Below are 6459 nucleotides of genomic sequence, written 5' to 3'. Positions count from 1 at the left end.
AAAAAAAAAAAAAAAGAAAGAAAGAAATAGCAAGTGTCAAGGCCATGAGACAGGAATAAATTTCAAGTGCTGGGGGAACCAAAAAGTGCTCAGTGTGGCTAGAACAGAGTGAAAGGGGGAAGAAGGCAAGAGGTGAGTTTGTTAGGGTAGGCAGGGGCCAGCTCATATAAGGTCCTTTGGGCCTTGGTAAGGAGTTTGAATTTCATTCTTTGCAAAGAGAAGCTCTCGCAGAGTTTTAAGAGAGGGAAGGACATGATCCAGTTTGTGTTGTAAAAAGATCACCATGGCTGCTGTGGTCAGAACGGACTGTGAGGGAGCTGGGGTGGAGGCGGCGAAGCCATTCAGGATGTCCCCACCATCTGAGTCAGAGTGTCAGACTGGTGAGAACCCCCATGCCATCTTCCGAGGTTGCAGGGCTTAGCCCAGTGGGGGAGAAAAAGTAATATCCATTCCTCTTCACCCATCACAAGGTTCATGACTGAGGCCCCTGTAGCAAAAGACAGATTAACAAGAGAGAAACACAAATTCATTTCATATAAGTTCTGCATGACAGGAGATTTCAGAAAAGAAGACCCAAAGAAACAAGAAAATGTGTATATTTTTATTATAAGTTTAATGCAGAGGTGGACAGTTGCGTAGAAGTATGATTGGACAAAAGGGGTATGATGTAATGGTAATAAACTGGGGGAAACATAGCAGGGCCTGTTTGTTCAGATTCCTCTTGGTGTCCCTGTGTGACATTCCTTTCTTCCAGGTACAGGGTGGGTGCCTCTCACCTGAGGGTCTCATGACCTACTGCAGGGGAAGCTCAGCTAGGTTTCACGCCTGCTTCGGGGGTGCAGGAGTGAGGGGATGGTAAGAGTGACATTCTTGCTTCTGCTGTTTTCTCAGATGCCAATGTGCCATATTTTGGAGTAGTGTGTCCTAAACCCCATCAGTGCATATGAGCAAAGAGGGCCACCACCAAGAACCACCAACTGGAACCTCACGCAAGTTTCCCACACCCTGCTTTATCACTAAGAAGCAGCTCAGTCACTCGGCCCAAGGCTTCATCAAGAGCCTGTGGTATGGACTCAGTAGTGACTCCCCCAAATCTAGACACTAAGCCCTTACAACAGTACTGTCCACGTTACTTTACAATGAAAGCATGCAGAATCGGGAGAGATGAGAGAGTGCAGAGATCTGGTAGAAAAATGAGAGGAACAGGAAAACAGTGGACCCTTTTTAGTGCTCTTAAACCTGAAATGCACATTCACTGCCCCGTCCTGCTAGCTTTCCCCCTTCTGTTCAGTCTGATGTTGGAGCTGCATAGAAGACTATTGGACGCTTCTTGCACAATCTCAGAATGCAACTGTTACAGTCCTTGAAATGAATGGAAGTGTGAATGCAGGACCAGGCGGCCTCCCCCAGCAGCGGCGTGGGCACATCTCTGACATGCCAGGCTATTGAGGTGGTCAGGCTCTAGAGAGGAGTAGGGACCATGATGCTGGCAGCCCCAGTGTAGGGCATTAGTGAGGATTCTGGTGGCAAAGGCAAGAGCTCTGAGAGAGAGAGATCTTTATCAGGTTCTCCAACCGGTCAGGCTGCCTGTTCTTCTGGGTATCCCATTTCACCTTTGAACTGGTCATAGGCATACAGACAGTGATTCAGGAATGAAACTTGGGAGGGAAAGAGGAGATGGATTGGTCAGCTGGTGTTAATCAAAATACTCAGCTATATACACTGTCGGTCCTCAACATTCCACCTCTCCACGGTTAAGGAGTTTGTGAATTACACAGCTCTGCTTTCCACTATGAAGAGCATTTAGTTAAGCATGGTTAATAGCTGCCACCAAATAAATTTTTGAAATAAATTAAGATGATTGAACAGAGGCAGACCACCTGGGCCAAGAACGCCACCTCCCGGATGACTCTTCCCAGCGATGCTAGGAACATGGGCACGCAGGCGAACAGTGAGGCAGAGTAGGAAACGGGGCCTCAGTGTGGAGCCCAGCGGGTCGTGTCCATACACAACCTGTAAATCAATAGCGGATGTGCTGCAGTGACAGTGATGTTTCCAGGGTAAACAAGGCTCAGAACTCCATGCTGCCTCTGTGGCCAGCATGTTTGATCTGGCAGGGACCAGGTGGGAAGGAACACAGGTATCCCGTGATCATGACTCATGGCTTTGCTGTTTACAGCACCTGAGAAGGGCAGCACCTGGGGAGGGGACGGGAGCCGCCCCCCACCCACCCTTGGGAGAACCAAAATCCAGTCTGGGCTAATCACAAGGCATTGCTGGACAGCGCTGTTCTCTCCTCTGACCTGAGGGGGCACAGTCATTTCATATGTACCCCATATAGGGGGGAGCAGATTCAGATATAAATCTTACAAAGATTTTTACAAAGATTTGTTATAAAGACATAAATATTTAGATAAATCTTATAAGGATTTAGACATAAATCTTATAAAGATAAGCCTTCTCTTGTCCACTATTTGGTTAGCCTGAGGCAAAGTTTGTATAAGAAATGGCATATAAACACCCGAATCTTTCTCTTTATGTATAGGCCACTGTCACTTTCAACATAGTCCTGATGGATAGCACCCCATTATGATATTTCTACCATTGTATTTGCTCACCACTATATTCATATGTCTCCCTCACTCAACTCTGAGCTTCCTGAGGACAAACATGGTGTCAAATATCCCCAGATGCTAGCACACTACCTGGCACATAATTGATACCCAATAGTCAACAACTGTATTGTGACCCAGGACTATCTCTGTTCTTTACCTTTATGCTCCTACCAGAGGCTACTTCCAAGTGAGGATTTTTTCCTACCTCAACCCTGAATCCGAGACTGGATGGAGCTTTCTTTGTAAGAACAAAACCCAAAGACTCCACACTGGACACTAGACCAAGAATCTCCTTGTGAGGTGGGGGCAGGTGGGCCATGATGTTGCACCTTTGTTCAGACCCTTTGGTCTTTTTCCTCTGCTTGCCCAGCTGTGAACAAACTCTTCCTACTATGCTTGGTATCACAGCTGAAACAAGCCTGGAACATGCAAACCAGACTTCAAGAAGGACTGGACAATGATACCCAACACTTTGTGTGTGAGGACTTTTTTTTTTACTTAAGTAAAAAAGAAATGTCTTGCAGATCTCTACTTGTTAGCAGTTGTTTTTCTAGTATTTGTTGACTAACAAAACTCATTATGAAAAATCTATAAATTCTCCGATGATTTAAAATACATTTGTATTTTATTAATTGTGCCTTTTCTACATTCAGTACAGATTATCATTTGTATGTGGGTGGTGCATTGTTTATTCAGCCCACCCTCAAAAGCTTGGTGACCCTGTGGGTTTTCAAGAGCTTTGCAATAACCACATGGTTGGAATGCAATGTACTAAGAAGAAGAACATAGCCTGGCTACAAGACATGGCTTGACTCCAAACTTAGAAGACCCCCCCCACTTATGTAGGATTCCAGGAAAATAATATTGCCAGGGAGCTTCCCTTCTTCATCTTCTTCAGTATCAGCCCTGGGTCTATCCACCCTTCCAGAAAGGTGTTCCTTCAGGATCCCGAAAAAAACACTTAATAACTTCAGTATTTCTTAGGGGTTAGACGCCAGCTCAAAGGTCTTTGACTTTGGTGGAAAACAAAACTAACCAAATAAAAGGTGAGGATTTTCACATGTAGGAGAGTTCCACACTCTTATGCCATCAAGCACGTCCGCAAGCATCCTCTGCCTCACCACTTGTCTCCTTTTAAGCTACTTCCATTTTGATCTCGGCTTTGCCTGTATTCCAGGTGTTACCTTCAGCCCTCTCAATGCTATTGATTTGCTGTCCCTTATTATGGCACCTGGTATATGGTGAAGGTTTCGTTTCAGAAAACAGAATCCACCCTAGTTGGTTTATGCAGAAAGTATTGATTGTGGAATATTTTAAAGCTTACAGCATAGTTGGAAGGCTTAAAGACATACAGCCTAGATTGAGCATTCAGGAACAGCTCCCAAATGCATATGAAGGAAGTGGGCTACTAGGGCCTCTGCTACATTGGAAAGCTGCCACCCCCGACCAAGCCTTAGTACTTTTGCTACAATTCACAAAGCAAAATGAGTGGCTCTTATCCTGCCACCTGTCTCACTTAACTCTCTTGAATAAAAATGTCACTTGAGTGCTTATGATTGGTGAAATGAGAATCAGATTTAGAGCCCCAGATGCAATAGGAAATGTGGTTTTTAGGCCTCTTGCCTCTACAGTACAGGAAAGCACAATACAAAAGGCTGGAACAGACGTAGAGGGAGCCAATCCATAGCAGCCACTGCCCCTGGCCATGCTTCATCTTCAGTTTAGCCCCCAGTGGAGGTCTTAGCCTCCTGGCCAGATTTTCTGGGACCTTGTTAATCCACTGTGATCTGTGGGCCACTAGCATTGTCATCTCCTGGGAGATTTTACAAATGCAGACTCCCAGGCCTATCTCTATCTCATTAAAATCTGCCTTCTTACAAGATCCCCAGGTGCTTTGTATGAATATTAAAGCTTGAGAAGCAAGGGTCAGACTCTCAAACTTGGTTTCACATTAAAATCACAGAGAAATTTAAAAACTACCAATGCCTGCTTCCCACTTCCAGAAAGTCTGATTTTATTGGTCTGAGGTACAGTCTGAGCATCAGCTTTTTAAAATCTAACATGCAGCAAAGTTAGAGAACTACTAACCTAAGAAAACAGAAACTTTTGCTTTGGGTTTTGTACACTAGGCTCTGTGTGAAGTGTTCACAGTGGTCTCACGTCACTGTCTCATGGGCACTGCATGCCAGACCCTCTCAGTCTGCTAGGGTCTCAAGCAATCACAGAGTTATGTTATTATCGCAAGGATCTGCTGTCTAGTTTGAAAGACCATGAAAATCAAAGGTACTGAAAATTAAAATTTCCAAATTACCATGAAAAATAGATTCCAAGACAAGAGAGTTGCAAACTGGTCTACACCCTTTACTTGAAGTCTCTTGCTTGGAAATTTAATGTAATACCTAGCACATTACATATGTCCATCAAAATACCACAAAAACAAATTTGGATATTGACAATGTACCATTTCATAATGGGTACGAATGCTTTTAGACTGGTCATATTCATAATATGCACTGCACAATCAATTAAAACTTGGATTAGAACAAATTCTCATTGTTATGATACTCTTGGGCTCTATGTTATGGGCCCAGTGAAGGCATGGTCCATTGCACTCTAAAGCAATTAAACCCTTGGTTTAATTCCAAGACAGACCCATATTATAACAAAATTTTTTTTTNCTAAGCAATGAAAATGCTCCAGGAAGAGACCAATTGAGCATGTGCAAGACTTAATATTACAAAAGTGGGAGCCACCCTTTTATTTGCATATTGGTTAGATAGAGAAACTGTAAAGTTTCTCAGCAGAATCCAAGTAGAAAGCGAGGTCCGTTGCTCACTTTCTTGGAGGCAACCTGCACTTCCCTGGCTGAGGTGTGTATACTTTGTATCAAACTTACTTTAAGCAAGCAGCTCCTCATTCTCTTGAGCCAGCCCGCATTTTTTTTACTAAACTTTGAGTAGGTTTTTCTTGCTTTTGTGTTAGACTCGATGTCTGTACTGAACTTACTTTTGTGTTAAACTTGGTGTGGGTGCCTTGCTCAGTCTCTGGAGCTATGCCACACTCTACTGTTCAGTCTCCAGAGCTATGTTGCACTCTCTCTGTGGAACCTGTATTTCTTCTCTGTTATGTTAAACTTGTTCTCACTTCTGTGACTCTGCCCTTGAATTCTTTCCTGTAGCGGAGGTCAAGAACCTGGTAAGAGGCCTGGGTGGCTTGAGGCTGACTATCAGGCTGCCTGGACCTCTACATCCAACATCACCACTCCTGGAATTTGATGTTTTTCTCATGATAGGAATGGAGTTATGGGTTATTAGAAGGAAAACTACAGAGGTCAAGTGCTGTTTTCATTGCATCACATCAAGCATATGTACATCCTTTGAACATGACTTATGACCATTGATATTGGACTTTGATCATCCGGCTGAGGTGGTATTTGTTGAGGTTTTCTGTAGTAAAGTTACTCTCTTCCCCTTCACTCTTTCCCTACTATGCACTTTGGAAGGAAGCTGTTTTTTTGTTTTTTGTTTTTTTTGTTTTTTCCCTTTTTGTCTTTTTTTTTTACTGACCGGTAACGGGATCGCAACCCTTGGCGTTGCACTCGTACCGGGGACCGGGAACGGGATCGCAACCCTCGGTGTTGCGCCCGCACCGCGCTCAGCCAGTGAGTGGGAACCGGTCTCCACATGGGATCCGAACCCTCGGCGGGAGCGCGGCCACACTCCCAAGTGGCGCACTCTCCAGTGCGCCACCAGGCCGGCCCGGAAGGAAGCTATTATATGAACCCCACATATAAGGAGTAAGAAGTTACGCTCTCACTTCTTGAGGGTGACATATCTACAGAAAT

The sequence above is a fragment of the Galeopterus variegatus genome, unplaced genomic scaffold (assembly GCF_000696425.1).
Source record: "Galeopterus variegatus unplaced genomic scaffold, G_variegatus-3.0.2 Scaffold654, whole genome shotgun sequence".
In the NCBI taxonomy this organism is placed as follows: domain Eukaryota; kingdom Metazoa; phylum Chordata; class Mammalia; order Dermoptera; family Cynocephalidae; genus Galeopterus; species Galeopterus variegatus.
Note: the sequence above shows the minus strand (reverse complement) of the source record.